General features: G+C 39.1%; 1 long non-coding RNA gene across 1 annotated transcript in view; it reads right to left on the reverse strand.

The window, feature by feature from the left end:
* Positions 1-17,618, reverse strand: part of LOC145538553 (uncharacterized) — an 81,293-nt gene that overhangs the window by 26,877 nt on the left and 36,798 nt on the right. The window lies entirely within an intron of this gene.

The raw sequence follows: 17,618 nt of genomic DNA on the forward strand, positions 1-17,618 counted from the left end.
ATAGACAAAAATAACAACCTAAGTACTCTGTACCTAAATGTTCAACAACAACAAAAAATTTGCTAAAGTCATGATCCATTCGTAACCTGGAACACCATTCAGCATTAAAATTATGTGGTAAAATATTCAAGAAAGTGTCCTCACTAAATTGTTAGGTCACTGTCAAGAAGAAAATAAAATATTTTGCTGTTATAATTTTCTAAATATAGAAGACTGGAAGAATATGAAATAGAAAAATAAAAGTGTTGTGTTAAGAGAATACACAAGTAATTTTTATTTTTGTTGTTCTTTTCTCTGTCTTTTGAATTTATACTTAGAAAGCAAATTTCAAGTTAAAAATCCTTGCTAAAATCATAGCTCTGTTTTCTAAATAGAAGAGAGAAAAATCACATTTATATCTCATGAAATAATTTATAAAATAATATCATTCTATTCGTTTAAATTTTGCCTCATAAGAAAAACTGACCCGGAATTCCCTGGCAGTTTAGTCAGTAGGACTCCATGCTTTCACCTTTGAACGTGCCAAAGGTGCAAGTTCAATCCCTGGTCAGGGAACTAACATCCTGCAAGCTGGGAGGCATGGCCCAAAAAAGACAAACTGACCAAGGAGTCTTCAGCAAAATGTTAGGGTAGATAAAAAAGGAACATTACATCCCAGAGCTCTATGCTGGTCACATACTTGGTTGCAGTAGATTGCATTAGTGATGTGTTAATAATATGCCTTGGAGAAGTCAATAGAACAGTTAGATTTGTAAAAACATAATTAGCATCACAAGAAAAACAAAACATAAAAGCAATCAGAGGTCTTCTTGATCCTTTGTACTAAAGTAGAAATGCAATTGTTTTTCCTGGAAAACGTTCAAAGGCCTATTGTGTCTGCAAGGCTACTGTATCTCAACTTGTTTGGGTGCAACTGGGCTGACAATGAAAAGCAGGATGTCATTCCAGGGAGCCAGCTGACTTCTCTGCAGAAATTCTGCTGAGCTGACAGACAGGGGCGGCACTTGTACCAGCAAGCTGGCCATCAGAACCCGCATCTGTTAGGACTCAAGGTAGGAAGTAGTTAAGTAGTTTCAGCAGGCATTTCTCTAGATTCCAAGTTTTCTTCAACTTCTAGCCTGTTATCACTTAACAAAAACTATGAGAAATGTGAACAGAAATAGCATTGGGGGAAAATCAAAACCTCGTGTTATAGACTAGATTGTGTTCCTCATCATTCATGTGTTCAGGAAGTTCCTAACCCCTAGTACCTCAGAATATACCCGTATTTGGCAAGAAGGCCTTTAAACAGGTAATTAAGGTAAAATGAAGTCATAAGGGAGGTCTCTATATGGGTGCTGCTCTTTTAATAAGAGATTAAGATACAGACAACATGTAGATCAAGAGCCAACCCTGTGAGAACCCAGCAAGAAGGAGATCATCTGCAAGTCCAGGAGAGAAGCCTCAGAAGGAACCTAACTTGCTGACCCCTTGATCTTGGGCTTCTGTCCTCTAAAACTGTGAGAAAATTAATTTCTGTTGTGCAATCAACCTGGTCTCTGATATGTTCTTACGGCAGCCCTAGCAAATTAATACACGTAGGAACACTCAAGTTTCAAATAGCTCCTATAGTCCTATCTTCAAAAGAAAATAAAATTGTAATCAGTATGTATTGAAGAACAAAGGAATCTTAATGTATCTACTTTGTTTTTGGAAGACCTCTAGGCTTCTTGAAAATAAAATAGCAAAAAATAAATTATACACACAGACATACACGTCTGTATATATCTTATACCCTTACTCCCCAAAAGCTGAAACCTTGAAACCCCAGGAAACCCCCAGGCAAAGCTGCAGCACCATCTTTAGTTTAGTTTGGAAGGGACCCACGAGGTCACATCATCCAGCATCCCACCTTTGAGGGGACCTACCTGGAGTACTCCTGACAGGCAGGTATCTCAGAGTACAGAATACAGAGACTAGCTCATGCATTGCAAGAATTCCAGCTGTTAGATAGCTCCTTTTAATATTCAGTAGCACCTTATGCAATGATCCTAAGTTCTACCCTCAGACTTGTATTTAGCTTCCCAGGTGGTGCTAGAGGTAAAGAACCCACATGCCAATGCAGGAGACATAAAAGACACTGGTTCAATCCCTGGGTGGGGAAGATACCCTGGAGAAGGAAATGGCATCCCACTCTAGTATTCTTGCCTGGGAAATCCCGTGGACAGAGGAGCCTGGCGGGCTACAGTCCATAACATCACAAAGACTCGGACACGACTGAAGCGACTGAGCACACACCTATCCTTCATGTCCATTCTCCCAGCTCTTCACACATATTGTCTACCTTCCTCCAAATAAAGTCTTCTTTAACTCTGTCCTGCCTATAGGAGTGTCCACAGCTGACCACTGCATATCTCTTGAAGTCTTCTAATAGAAAGCATGAGATCAACTTTCAGCATGATTCCATGGGGAGCTTAAATGACCAGCTCCTTAGTGAAAATTATTGGAAAAAAAAAAAAAACAACTCTTAAGCCTCTGGAAATGGTGCTAAGAGCAAAATCTATTGAAGAAAATCTATGAAAATTAAGTAAGAAAGGCAAGTCTGCGATATTAGAAATAAGACCACTCCTGCCTGCAACTCTCCTAGCTCAGTGAGGTTGAGATTCCACCTCATTCTGATTCTACCAGGAACACAGAACTCCCTCTTCCTCCAGCTCTCAGTTTTGGGGGTCTTTCTTCCTGAAAGGAGTAGGACTTCAGTGTTTCTCTGAGGCTAAGTCCCAGGTGAGTTCAGTCAAGAGGTGGAGGCTCTCTTTTCCCACCCACAACCCCACTTGTAGAATAGAAGCTCTACTTCAGTGCTGGGATAAAGATAGACATAATGAATCAAAGGTTTAGAATTGTGATTCAAAAACATTAACTCATACATCTGTAATCAACTGATTTTTTAACAAGAACATCCAAAGGGATAATAATTGATTTTTACAAAAATAGTACTGGTACAATGGGATGGGCTTCCCAGGGGGCACTAGTGGTAAAGAATCCACCTGCCACTGCAGGAAATGTGAGAGACACAGGTTCAATCCCTGAGTCAGGAAGATCCCCTGGAGGAGGGCATGCCAACCCACTCTAGTATTCTTGTGTGGAGAATCCCATAGACAGAGGAGCCCAGAGGGCTACAGTCCATGGGGTTGCAAAGAGTCAGACACAACTGAAGTAATTTAGCACACATGCACCCACACAACTGGATATTCATACGCAAAAAAATAATGAACATATTGAGCTCTTACCTCAAACCATATACAAAAATTAACTCAAAATGTATCAAAGACCTAGGCTTTTAGGTGACATTAGTGGTAAAGAACCCACCTGCCCATGCAGGAGATGTAAGAGACATAGTTTCGACCGCTGGATCAGGAAGATCCCCTGGTGGAGGGTATGGCAACCCACTCCAGTACTCCAGTATTCTTGCCTGGAGTATCCCATGGACAGAGCAGTCCAATGGGTTACAGTCTATAGAGTCACAGAGTTGGACACCACTGAAGCAACTTAGCATGCATTCACACACATATCAAAGACTTATGTAAGACTAAAACTGTAGACCTCTTAGGAGAAAACACTAGCTTGAATTTTAATGGCCTTGGATTTGGCAGTGGAGTCTTAGGTATAAACCCAAAGCATGAGCAACAAAAGAAAATAAATAAACTAGACTTCACCAGAATTTAATAGTTTTGTGTTTCAAGTACACTATTAAGAACATGAAAATTTAACCAAGAGAATGAGAGAAAATATTTGCAAATCATATATTTCATAAAGTATATATATCTGGAAGATATGAAGAACCCTTACAACTCAATAAGGATGGCATAGATGTTTTCCCAAGGAAGATATACAAATGTCCAATATCATGGAAATGGAACTTATATCATCAGTCATTAAAGGATCAAAACTACATGAAATACCACTTCATATCCACACGAATGGCTAGAATCACAATGTCATACAGTGAAAGCTTGTGAAGATGTAGAGGAATGAGACCCTTCATACATTGCTAATGGGAGTATAAAATGATTAAGCCACTTTAGAAAACAATCTACCAGCTCTTTAAACATAAGGTTATCATATAACTCAACAGTTCTGCTCCTAGTTATTTATCCAATAGAAATGAGAACATATGTACACACAAAAGCTTGTGCATAAAATTTTATAGGAGCATTATTCATAATAGCCAAAAAGTAGAAACAATCCAAGTATCTACCAACTGGTGAATGGAGCAACAAAGCATGATGTACTCATACAATGGAATACAATTCAGCCATAAATAGGAATAAAATACTGATGCATGCAACAAATTAGATGAATTTTGAAAATTTATGCCAAATGAAACTAGCCACAAAAGTCCACTTATTGTATCATTCCATTTGTTTGAAAATCCAGTACAGAGAAATCTCGAGACAGAAAGTAGATTAGCTATAGTTCTGTGTTGGAGGATAGAAGAGGCAATAAGAGAGTGATAGCTGAAGGGTATAGAGTTTCTTTTTGAGATGATGAAAATATTCTAAATCTATGGTGATAGTTTCATACATCTGTGAATATACTAAAAACTGTTGAATTGTGTACTTTAAATCTGCATATATACGGTATAAAAATTGCACCTCAATAAAGCTATTCCAATAGGAAATATAGCCTAACACTGAAAGAGACCATTCCAGGTTCTAAATCCCCCCTCCAAATTTCTTTTTTCTTTTCTATATGGGAAACATAAACAGGTCGAGCAGTAATTTCATTTCAACCTAAAACAAGAATTCCCCAAGTATTCAACTGAGCCTGTAAAGTTTAACTATGAATTTGTGTTACATTTAGTTCCTGGGTTTATACAGGAACTGTCACCTTTTGACTGAGGCCACAGTATATTGTGACACTCCTGTTAACAGGCATGCAGCATCCCTGAGCCTCTGTTTCCTCATCTGTACATCTAGCACACTCACCCTTGCTCCAACAAGTTCTGTTTGTTGTAAAGATCAAATGAAATCACAAACACTTTGAAAAATGAAGGTATTATAAAGACAGAGGAGATTAATCCTTAACATTAATCCTTAACATTCTCTCAAAAAGCTTTCAGCAACTGGCCCCCCTGGGGATAGCAGATTAAGTACAAATTAAAAACAAAACTTCAACTAACATTTTCATCCAAATTCATAAGGCATTTTACATTCATTAAGCTTTGAAGTTCATAGTCTAGTACTTCTTTTTTTTACTATTTCCATTAGTCATATAAAGTAAGAAATCAAGTCATAGCCTTTGTCAGAGGATTGAATGTTTCCAAATGACCTATCTCATGAACACAGGATAGAAAAGTAATGAGAAATATCAAACTCTATTTTTCTTTTGTAGTATACTAATAACAAAAAAAGCTTTTAAAATTAAAAGATGTTGGTAACATTTTCAGCATACTTAGCATTCTTTTTAAAGCAACTTCTCTGCTGGCAGTGGATTTTAGGTTGCAATGCCTTAAGCTAAGAAAGCAAGTCTTAAAAAGAAAAGGAAAAAATCGAGGAAACAAGCATGATGCAGTCAGTTGTAAGTAATCACTTTACAAAGGGAATTATAAAGAAGGGCTGGCAGTCTTGCCTTCAGAGTCCCTCCCTTGAAGGACCTGACCATTTATGCTGCTACATCAATTCACAACATGAGAGGGATCCGAGTTCTCCAAGTATGATTTTTCAGTAGTAAAAATAATTATCTCAATTTTCCAAGTCCTTTCACATATATTATCCCTTTTGATCATCACAACATGAGGGAAGTGATGATTTTCCCACTCATGAATTATAGAACTAGGAGTGGTACCCAGCATTCCAACTCTCCAGCCTCTGTGATGTCCTCTGCCTCGTGCAGAGGCTGAGAACCACAAAAACTCTCTTGCCACATAGAGACTCATTCCAAATTCCTGCATTAAACGGCCGGATCAACCTAGCATGGCTTCCGCCAGCCTAAGGCCACATCCTTGGGATGACTAAGACATCCCCTCTCTCAGTTCCTGTCTAAAAAAGCTCAAGGCTGTCAAAAAAATTTACCATTTGTTCTAGCCAACACCTGGCCACAGGGCCCTGACCTCCACTCCTTTCTTTGAGCATTACTAATTTAAAAAGGCAGGAAGGGGTAAGCTCACAATTGTAAATTCTCCCTCTGTCGCTTTCAAATATACACGTATGTATTCCCTACAACACAGGAGTGTCTTTCTCAAGGACTTGAAAGCCATTCCTTTCAAATGCTATCATCAGGAAGGATAGGGCCTCTGTCACCCAGGCTCTATGGGTGAGTAGAATCCTAATTCAGCTAACTGCCAGCTAGCATCCACAGCTGTCCTAATGACATCCTCACCATCTATCTCACTAGATTTTTGTAATTTTTTCTTATCTCCCTGATTCTACTTGACCCCTGCTCACTGCTCCTCCCTATTCCCTCATCCTGATTATAAAATGCTCCAGTCACCTCTGTACAGGCTTCCCTGGTGGCTCAGACGGTAAAGAATCTGCCTGCAATGCAGGAGACCCAGGTTCAATCCCTAGGTTGAGATATCCTGGAGAAGGAAACGGCAACCCACTCCAGTATTCGTGCCTGGAGAATCCCAATGGACAGAGGATTCTGGCAGGCTACAATTGATGGGGTCGCAAAGAGTCGAACACGACTGAGTGACTAACAGACACACCTGTGTACAAATAGAATGGAACTCAGCTCTTTTCCCTACTGTCAGTAGTTAATAAAATCTGCCTTCACCACTTTAACTAATATCCAGCTTTATCTTTGTCAACACACACGCAGCTGCCCCCAGGCAAATGTGCTCAAAACCAACCACATCTCCTCTTTATTCTGTCCTTGCCTGACCCGAGTCCCCATCTCTGCCCTGTCCCCTCTGCCTTCAAAGCTTCCCACATGTACCAGTGGAATAACCTCCTTTACATCTGTCTGCCTCAAAACTGTCTCCCGGGCAGTTCATTCTGCATCTTCCTCCCAAGGTGTAGGTTGTATCATATCTTTCTCTCTTCAAAAACACCTGCAGTGTTGACAAGCTAATTAGCATTCAGTACTCTGTACTGGCTGGTCTAAGCCTCAATTTCATTTATATCCCCGAGCTAACATGCCAAGTGAATGCAGGGGCAGGAAGAAGCAACACCTTCACACACTGTTCTTCGGGACCCCATGTGAAGACAGCCTAACAGAATGATATCTAGGAAGACTTGTGAAAATCACTGGTAAGCCATTTGCAGAAAGCCTCAACCTATCCCAGCTGTTGTCTGAAAAATGTTCCTGAAAAGACCCAGAATCTCAGGAAGTCCTGCCTCAGACAGGCAAAAATTTGTTATTCTTCAACCTCACTCTCTTCTTTGGGCTTTTCAAAACAGAATAAAGACCAGAATTATTGCTACTGACAGCCAGCACCTATCAAGTGCCTTCTCTGGGTCAAGCAACTCACTAAAAACCTACATACATTTTCTCATTTAATCTTCAAAATGCCATAACCATGACATAAGTACTGTTATTATTCCCACTGAACAGATGAAGAAACTGAGGCTTAACATGGATCTGCATCTTTTCTGCAAGTGGCAAAGCTGGAACATGAATCCAGGTCCCTATGTCCTCAGAGCTTGAGTTCTTAACTGCTACACATGTTGACAAGCATCCAGACATTTTTAAACAGCCCTCATTCAATCTTAGGGTCTTCAATCCGTTTCTCATCATATGGACCATGATCTTTTTGTCATCCCAGGCATTGTCCTCTGAACTTGGGTCAGTAAGTTTAGAGTAAAATAAAAGTAGCACTCTAAGGAAGCCCTCGGTAGGCACTTTTCTCATTCATTTTACATTATGTTCTCAACTGGGTCTTTATTTTCCATTGTTCATTTAAGAGACTTGTCACCACCTCCTCTTAATTCATCAAGACAGACTTCAAATAGATTAAAGAGTTAAATATTTTCCTTGAGAAAAAGATCAATGAAAAGAAACTAGAAGAAAATGAGTGATATATTTTTTCAAAGCTCCTTTTTAAAAGATTATTTTCTAAATGTAGCAGTAACACAAGAAAGGACAAAGGAAAATATTGATGATCTGACTACAAAAAAATTGAAAACGTCTGTACATGAAAAGCAACTAAAATATAAAGACAAACAGCAGACTGAAAAAATGTTTGCAGGAAATATGACAAGGGTAAATGCTCTTATTAAACAGAGAGAGTATGCCAGTCGATGAGAAAAACATTAAGATAAATGGCCATCAGCAGGAGAGTTACACAAGAGAAAATGCAACCTGTAAACTAATGTGATGGGGGAAAGTTAAGCTTAATAAGAAATTAAGAAGTGTAAATAATGTAACAATTTCACTTAATAATTAGCAAAAGATTAATAAGATGTTCAATGCTTTCAGAGAATTAGCAAAATCAGCACTTTACTACTCTTTTTGGAGGTAATATAAATTGTTGGAGACTTCTGGAAAGATATTTGACAATCCATTTCACGTGGTTTTTTTTTGGTAAGTCTTAAAGTTAGGCCAATAATCCCACTTCTTTAATAATTCAAAACACAAAAAGGGCTAAAAGGTGTAAGATAATTACAGTAGCTCAAATTGGGACTATCCAAAGATTACAATAATAGAAGCATATCTGCATGATCTGTGCTACCTACATGGCATCCACTTCATAAATCACTATTTTATAATGTAAAATATGTATACTTTCTAACAACATTAAAAAATGTATATAACGTGTTGTGGAAAAGCAAGATTGATATGCATGTACTCTGTGTGTTCACTCATATTTTTGCTGTTGTTGTTTGGTCACTAAGTTGTGTCCAACTCTGCACCTCCAAGGACTGTAGCCCGCTAGCCTCCTCTGTCCATGGAATTTCCCAGGCAAGATTACTGGAGCAGGTTGCCATTTTCTACTCTGGGGGATCTTCCTGACCAAGGGATCAAACCCACATCTCCTACATTAGTAGGTGGATTTTTTATTGCTGAGCCACCAGGGAAGCCTCATTCACTCACATAACTATGCACAAAAATTCATCTGAAAATACTCGGAGGGGCTAAAGAAACTTGATAAGGATTGCTGAGTCAATCTTTGGATTTATGAGTGTTGAGTTTTCCCTTATTTTCCTACCTATATGAACATATAGACATGCACAATTTTATGACATTTATCGGATGCAACTGAGCGACTGAACATACAACACGACAATTAAATTAACAGACTTTGGGTAAAGCAGATTACTCTCCATATTGTGAATGGGTCTCATCCAATCAGCTGGAGGTCTTAAGGGAGAAGACTGAGGTCCCCAAAGGAACAGGGAATTCTGCCAATTGATTGCCTTCAGACTTGAGCCACAACATTAATTCTTTTCTAGGTCTCTCTATTACCAGCTTACCCTCCAGATTTTATACTTCGCTCTGCCTCTCTCTCTCTCTCTTCAGTAGTAACATATATATTTTTGGTTCTATTTCTCTGGAGAACCCTGATAACTACATCCATCCTCCCCACTCCCTGCTACCAGCTTTCACACACGCAGTCTCTCATCAGTGGACCTGATCCTTTATTTCACCTAGACATAAATGCTATGAAATTTAAAGAATATTTTTCAGTTTCTTCCTACTTGACTTCCCATTAGCATTTAACACAACTCTTCTTTCTTGCAACACTTGCGTCTGGACATCCAAAATACTCCAGAACCCTGCCTTCCCCTCTCCCTCTCTGGAACCTCTTCACTCAGTGCTTTGCAGTTCTTTCCTCCTCAGAACAATCCTCCTCAATGCTGGGATTCTCCTGGTGTCAGCTCTGAGTCCTCTCTTTACAGAGAGGACTCTTTCCCCAGGCAACTTCATCCATAAGCACAGTTTTACTTACCGTCCATGTACTGCTGACTCCAGCCCAGATTTCTCTAAGGTCTAGATTCATGTAGTCAACTCTCCTCTGACAGCTCCACCTGGATACTAAAATGCTGTAATTTTATTTTTTCGGGTCAAAAGATTAGTTTTCTGTGGGGAGAAGGGAGCTACATCCAAAAGAGGCAGCTGGCTAACATTTTGCTTCACCTTCACACAGAAGGGTTACTTCTCCTTGTTTATCATTGCAATCTGAAAATTGATGCTGTTCTTCTCTAACTTAGGCAATGCTCCCCAGAACATTTAGTCATTCCTGTGGCCTGCAGTTCACAGAGAACCTCAGCCGAGCTCACTGAGCGTGAGCCCCCAATCTAGCCATCTCCTTTATCTCCACTAATGCAAGTTTGCCTTAAGATGTGCAAGTAGAACTGCAGATTGCCTCAAATGCACCACACGCTGCACTTATCCCTGGCCCCTCTGCTCTGGTCTTTCTCTAATATTAGAGAGCTTCTAATAGAAGTCCTACACATTAATTCTCAGACCAATTTTATTTTTGATGTAACATCTCATAAATTAGTCAGACTCTACTCAATGTGGTCTTGGCGGCACTTTACCATGCAAAAATTCTGGAAGATGGGCAGCATGGTTTGATGGTTTCCTGTATGCTGTTAATCATTCAGTGGAATTCAGGATTCAGGGAGAGTTCACTCAAAGGTTTCATAGCCATCTTAAACTGGAAATTCAAATTTGACTTCTAAAGATTATCCTCACTCTGATTTCTCTGAGCCTATAATCCTTCCAAATCTTTCAATCCCAGTTACCTTTAAGGGGTTCCCCCATTTTACTTAATGCAGGGACACACCCATAATCAGGAACTTGGTACTTGGGAAAACACTAGCTGCAAAGATTTTCTAGCAATTATTATGATAAAGGACACACATGACCTTCAGTATTAAAAATCTTTGCATAGTAGGTAAAGCCCAATCATCCAATAGCCGTCACTGAGTGTTTTCCCTTCTGCTACAATTCCGCCAGCCTACAGCTGGGATATCTGCTGCCTGCATCTTCTCGTTGCCTTCTGCTCTTAACTTTCCAAAGCATCTGCATGTTTCAAGAAACAATGTCCAGGTAAAATGATGAACTGTTTAGTTCACGAAGAGATATGGAATTATCTTCTCTGGGCAGATGAGAAATTCTGATTGTGAGAGGTAGCAGCAATGATGAATGTCTGCTGAGTCCCACATAGAAAGCTCCAGTAACTGATCAAAGGCACAGTCATAAATAGCAAGCTTTTATCTCCATGCTTAGGACAATTTTGCTTTCTTAGGCAGACTATGAAGATGATCGAGATTTCCCAAGAGTAATGTTAGTTTTCCATTTCTATGTATAATATGCAAACAATTTTTAACTTCTTTAAAATTAATTTTTATCACAGTATAGTTGCTTTACAATGTTGTGCTAGTTTCTATTGTACAGCAAAATGAATCAACCATACGTATACATATATCCCCCCTCTTTTTGACTTCCTTCCCATTCAGGTCACCACAGTGCATTAAGTTGAGTTCCCTGTGCTATACAGTATGTTCTCATTAGTTGCCTGTTCTATACAACTTTTACTCTTAACTACACCTTTCAAGTCTCTTTTTTATAAGAAAATATCAAGGCACTTTATGAACATTAATCTTCATTACCTTGGTCAAAAATAACCTTTTTCTCAAAACAGTCACAAGAGTCTTCTCATTTTTTTCTATTTGCTTCTTTGGTCTTAGATTTTAAAACTAGCATTGCATCAGGTTGTGAAATTGGAAAGTGGATCCTCCAATTTTATTCATCTACAGTACACTGTATGCTGTATACCTTGTAGACTTAAAGAATGGCTAATTTATCAAACTTCATCATCAGAATTTCAGTTAATGGTATCTGAGAAGATATTTTGCTTTTGGGCTGCTTAGTCTCTAGCTCTTTTTTTGCTGGAAGGAGAGAATGTTTATTTGTCCCATATATTATTTTTTAACCCCTCACCTTCACAAAGACAATGTTCTATCTAAAGCTTTACTACTCAAAGTATAACTTGTAGACTAGCATCATCAGCTTGCTTGTTAAACCCACTACTCTCAGGCCCACCTAGACCTGCCAAATCAGAATCTGAGAACCTCAGGAGGTTCTTGCTGTGTTAAAGTTGGAAGAACACTGAATTAAAGCATTAAACATCTGGGTGTCTATATCAGTTCAGTTCAGTCGCTCAGTCGTGTCTGACTCTTTATAACCCCATGGACTGCAGCACGCCAGTGAACTGTAAAATGGGGGTAAAACCAATGGTGTCTATCACAGGATATTAGGAGATTCAAATAACATGAAATGTGGCAGTGTTATCCAGTCAACAAATATTAATATTAGTCAATGAATTAAAAATATATGAGGTTATAATAAAAATTAACCAAAATCCACACAGCATAGTACTGAGAATACTGTAAGCCTTAATAGCAGAATTAAGCATCCATTCATTTATCCAATAAATATTTAAGCTCCTGTTAGATACCAAGCACAAATCCTACCTTTTCTCTCAAAGGTGTTAGAAGTGACGGTTAGACAAGAGGAACACCTAGAGGAATTCTTCAGGGTCATTAGAAACCAGATTCTGTAGCCTATACCCTTTCATCCATCCAGAGACTAGAAAGAAAGGTGTGCTTAGAGCCCAGTGAAAGGGACTTTGAACATATCCTGAGTCAGATTTCCTTTTTCTTGTCAGAGTTGGAAAATCCCATTTGCAGTTAACTCTTCTACAGTGATTCAGAGACAATCTAGAATTAATAGTGCAAACTAGCATGTGGTGCTGTGAAAATAAAGTACCTATCATCCCTTGACACTTGCTCTACCCTTATGATGGATGAGGTGACAAAAGTCCAGGAGGCACAGATACAGTCTTAGTTAATGGACATTTTCACAGCAACAAACACATCAGGCCTGTAAGTGATACAACACCAGGACAAACTGAACAGACCTAGTAGCTGGAAATGACTTTCAGAGGAAAGAAATGCCATCACCTCTTGGAAAAGGAGGTTTGCTCCTAAATTTTCATCAAACCATAGTCGTCAAAAAGCCTATGGAACCTGAGAAAAGATCTAGTCCAGGTGACAGCATAAGGGCAAGAAGAAAAAGGGTAGGGAAAAAAAGGGATGCAGGGAGAGCACAGCCAGTAATCACTGTTGAAGGCAGTGGAGTGAGACATGTGGTCAACTTCTGATTGGTCAATCCACGTGTTGTTCCCACCCCTTTGTTCATAGAGGGGGAAGTGAGTCCCAAGAGATTAAGCCCCTAGGTTTTCCATTTCACTATTGAATTGAAATACACTTTAACTACAATGAAAAATTCACCATTTACTTTATAAATAATTCATATTAGTAAAAACATGTCAGGTGGTGCCTGTGGCCAGGGGGAATGTAAAGTACTGTGATCAAGGAGAAGATGTCAAGAGGTGGTTCCTGAATAAATAGAGAAACTGATTCTAAAATTAATGTGAAAATTCTTGAGGACACAGAAGAGCCAAAATTATCTTGAAAGAGAACAAAATTGGAGGATTAATACTTCCCATTTTCAAAACAGTGCAAAGTGTATGATGCTGGCATAAGTATAAACAAATAGATCAGGGGGATAGAATTGAGAGCATAGAAATAAATCCTATCACTTATAGGTAATTGATTTTTGACAAAGGTTCCAAGACAATTCAATGGGGAAAGAACGTTCTTTTTCCAAAAACTAATGCTGGAATAATTGAATATCCACATGCAGAAGAATGAAGTCGGACTCTTAACTCACACCAGCTAACTCAAAAGGGAACATAGACCTATATGTAAAAGCTAAATCTATAAAACTCTCAGAAGAAAAAGTAAATCTTCATAATCTTGGTTTAGCCAAAGATCTCTTCTACATGGAAGACCCAAGTCACAAAAAGAAAAAAAAAGGATAAATTGAACTACATTAAAGTTCAGTTTAGTTCAGTCACTCAGTCGTATCCATCTCCATGAGACCCCATGGACAGCAGCATGCCAGCCTTGCCAGTCCATCACCAACTCCTGGAGCTTACTCAAACTCATGTCCATTGAGTTGGTGATGCCATCCAACCATCTCATCCTCTGTCGTCCCCTTCTCCTCCTGCCTTCAATCTTTCCCAGCATCAGGGTCTTTTCAAATGAGTCAGCTCTTCACATCAGGTGGCCAAAGTATTGGAGTTTCAGTTTCAGCAAAAGTCCTTCCAATAAACATTCAGGACTGACTTCCTTTAGGATGGACTGGTTGGATCTCCTTGTTGTCCAAAGGACTCTCAAGAGTCTTCTCCAACACCACAGTTCAAAAGCATCAATTCTTCAGCGCTCAGCTTTATTTATAATCCAACTCTCACATTCATACATGACCACTGGAAAAACCAAAGCTTTGACTGGACAGACTTTGGTTGGGAAAGTAATGTCTCTGCTTTTAAATATGCTGTCCAGTTTTGTCATAATTTTTCTTCCAAGCACCAAGTGTCTTTTAATTTCATGGCTGTGGTCACCATCTGCTGTGATTTTGGAGCCCCCCAAAATTAAGTCTCTCACTGTTTGCATTGTTTCCCCATCTATTTGCCATGAAGTGATGGGACCAGAGGCCATGATCTTAGTTTTCTGAATGTTTAGTTTAAGCCAACTTTTTCACTCTCCTCTTTCACTTTCATCAAGAAGCTCTTTAGTTATTTTTAGCTTTCTGCCATAAGGGTGGTGTCATCTGCATATCTGAGGTTATTGATATTTCTCCCAGTAATCTTAATTCCAGCTTGTGCTTCATCCAGTCCAGCATTTCATGATGTCCTCTGAATATAAGTTAAATAAGCAGGGTGACAATATACAATCTTGTCGTATTCCTTTTCCGATTTGGAACCAGTCTGTTGTTCCATGTCCAGTTCTAACTGTTGCTTCTTGACCTGCATACAGATTTCTCAGGAGACAGGTCAGGTGGTCTGGTATTCCCATCTCTTTCAGAATTTTCCACAGTTTGTTGTGATCCACACAGTCAAAGGCATTGGCATAGTCAATAAAGCAGAAGTAGATGTTTTTCTGGAACTCTCTCACTTTTTCAATGATCCTACGGTTGTTGGCAATTTGATCTCTGGTTCCCCTGCCTTTTCTAAATCCAGCTTGAACATCTGGAAGTTCATGGTTCATGTACTGTTGAATCCTGACTTGGATAATTTTGAGCATTACTTTGCTAGTGAGTCAAATAAAATATGTTTAATAGTGATCTTCAAACTCCAGAATAACTATATCAGAATACCCTAGGAAAAAGGAAAGGGATGCTATTAAAAATATATATATATGAACTCTCAAGTCATACCCTCAGAGAGTATGGAAAGTTGTGCTTTTTAAAGTCTCCCAAAATATTATTGACTAATGTACAAGACTGGGCTGCTCTGATGGCTGGGGGTAAAGAATTCACCTGCAATGCAGGAGATGCAGGTTTGATCCCCGGATTGGGAAGATCCCATGGAGAAGGAAATGGCAATCCACTCCAGTGTTTTGCCTGGGAAATCCTAAGGACAGAAGAGCCTGGTGGACTACGTCCATGGGGTTGCGAAAGTCGGATAAAACTTAGCAACTAAACTACCACCCAATGTACAAGAGGAGTTGGAACTCCTGATCTAGAGGTTGAAACAAAACATATGAACCAAATGAGGGAAAAATATAGAGGAATATTTTCCCATTTCAGTATGAGAGAGCATTTTAAATATGTAAAAGCAAAGGAAAACAATTCTTTGATTTATTAAACGAATATTTATGGGGGCTACCAGGCACACGCATTTTGGCTATGTGAAATAGTTAAAGATCTGTATATCAAAAGTCATCACATACAATATTTAAAAACAAACTAGGAAAAAGTATTTTCGGAAAAAATCTTTTCAACGTCTATGGTAAAGAAAAGGTGTTCTTAATAAGTTAAAAAAATTCTTACAATTCACTAAGTAAAAGTAAGTAATGAAATAGAAAATAGGAAGTTGACATAGTCCACAAAAGAAATTTGCCCAAATTAAAATGCAAATATGTGAAAAGCTATTTGACTTTTCTAAGAGTAATAGAAATGAAGAGTATTTAAATAAACTACTGTGTGTGTCTACCGAGATGTTAAATACAGAAACAGATGGCCCCCAGTGTTCATCACCACACTATTCTCAGTGGTTAGGAAATGGAGACAACCTAGATGCCCATTGATAGATGAATGGATGGGGAAGTTGTGGTGCATATATACAATGGAATATTATTCAACCATAAAAAGGAACGCGTTTGAGTCAGTTCTAATGAGGTAACTGAACCTAAAGCCTATTACACAGGGTGAAGTAAGTCAGAAAGAGAAAAACAAGTATCATATATTAACATATTATATGGACTATAGAAAGATGGTACTGATGAACCTATTTGCAGGACAGCAATGGAGATGAAGACAGAGAGCAGACTTGTAGACACAGTGTGGGAAGGAGTTGTTGTTCAGTCACTCAGTTGTGTCCAGCTCTTTGCAACCCCTTGGACTGCAGCACGCCAGGCTTCTCTGTCCTTCATCATCTCCCAAAGCTTGCTCAAACTCATGTCCATTGAGTCAGTGATGCCATACAACCATCTTGTCCTCTGTCATCCCCTTTGCCTCCTGCCTTCAATCTTTACCATCATCTAGGTCTTTTCTGATGAGTCAGCTCTTTACATCAGGTAGCCAAAGTATTGGAGCTTAAGCTTCAACATCAGTCCTTCCAATGAACACTCAGGACTGATCTCCTTTAGGATAGACTGGTTGGATCTCCTTGCAGTCCAAGGGACTCTCAAGAGTCTTCTCCAACACCACAGTTCAAAAGCATCAATTCTTCAACACTCAGCTTTCTTTATAGTCCAGCTCTCACATCCATGCATGATGCCTGGAAAAAACAGAGTTTTGACTAGATGGAACTTTGTTGGCAAAGTAATGTCTCTGCTCTCTAGTAATATGCTCTCTAGGTTGGTCATAGCTTTCCTTCCAAGGAGCAAATGTCTTTTAACTTTACGGCTGCAGTCACTTGGAGCTCAAGAAAATAACGTCTGTCACTATTTCAATTGTTTCCCCATCTATTTGCCATGAAGTGATGGGACTGGATGCTATGATTTTAGCTTTTTGAATGTAGAATTTCAGCCAGCTTTTTCACTGTCCTCTTTTGCTTTCATCAAGAAGATCTTTACCTCCTCTTTGCTTTCTGCCATAAGGGTGGTGTCATTTGCATATCTGAGGTTATTGATATTTCTCCCAGTAATCTTGATTCCAGCTTGTGCTTCATCCAGCCTGGCATTTCGCATAATGTACTCTGCATGTTAGTTAAATAAGCAGGGTGACAATATACAGCCTTGACGTACTCCTTCCCAATTTGGAACCAGTCTGTTGCTCCATATCCGGTTCTAACTGTTGCTTCTTGACTTACATACAATTTCTCAGGAGGTGGGTCAGGTGGTCTGGTATTCCCATCTCTTTCAGAATTTTATACAGTTTGTTGTGATCCATACAGTCAAAGGCCTTAGTGTAGTCAATGAAGCCGAAGTAGATGCTTTTCTGGAATTCTCTTGCTTCTTCTGTGATCCAGTGGATGTTGGCAATTTCACCTTTGGTTCCTCTGCCTTCGTAAATCCAGTTTGAACATCTGGAAGTTCTTGGTACACGTACTGGTGAAGTCTAGCTTGGAGAATTTTGAGCGTTACTTTGCTAGCATGAGAAATGAGTGCAATTGTGTG

The sequence above is a fragment of the Giraffa tippelskirchi genome, chromosome 2, assembly GCF_054371585.1.
Source record: "Giraffa tippelskirchi isolate mGirTip1 chromosome 2, T2T-mGirTip1v1.2.pri, whole genome shotgun sequence".
In the NCBI taxonomy this organism is placed as follows: domain Eukaryota; kingdom Metazoa; phylum Chordata; class Mammalia; order Artiodactyla; family Giraffidae; genus Giraffa; species Giraffa tippelskirchi.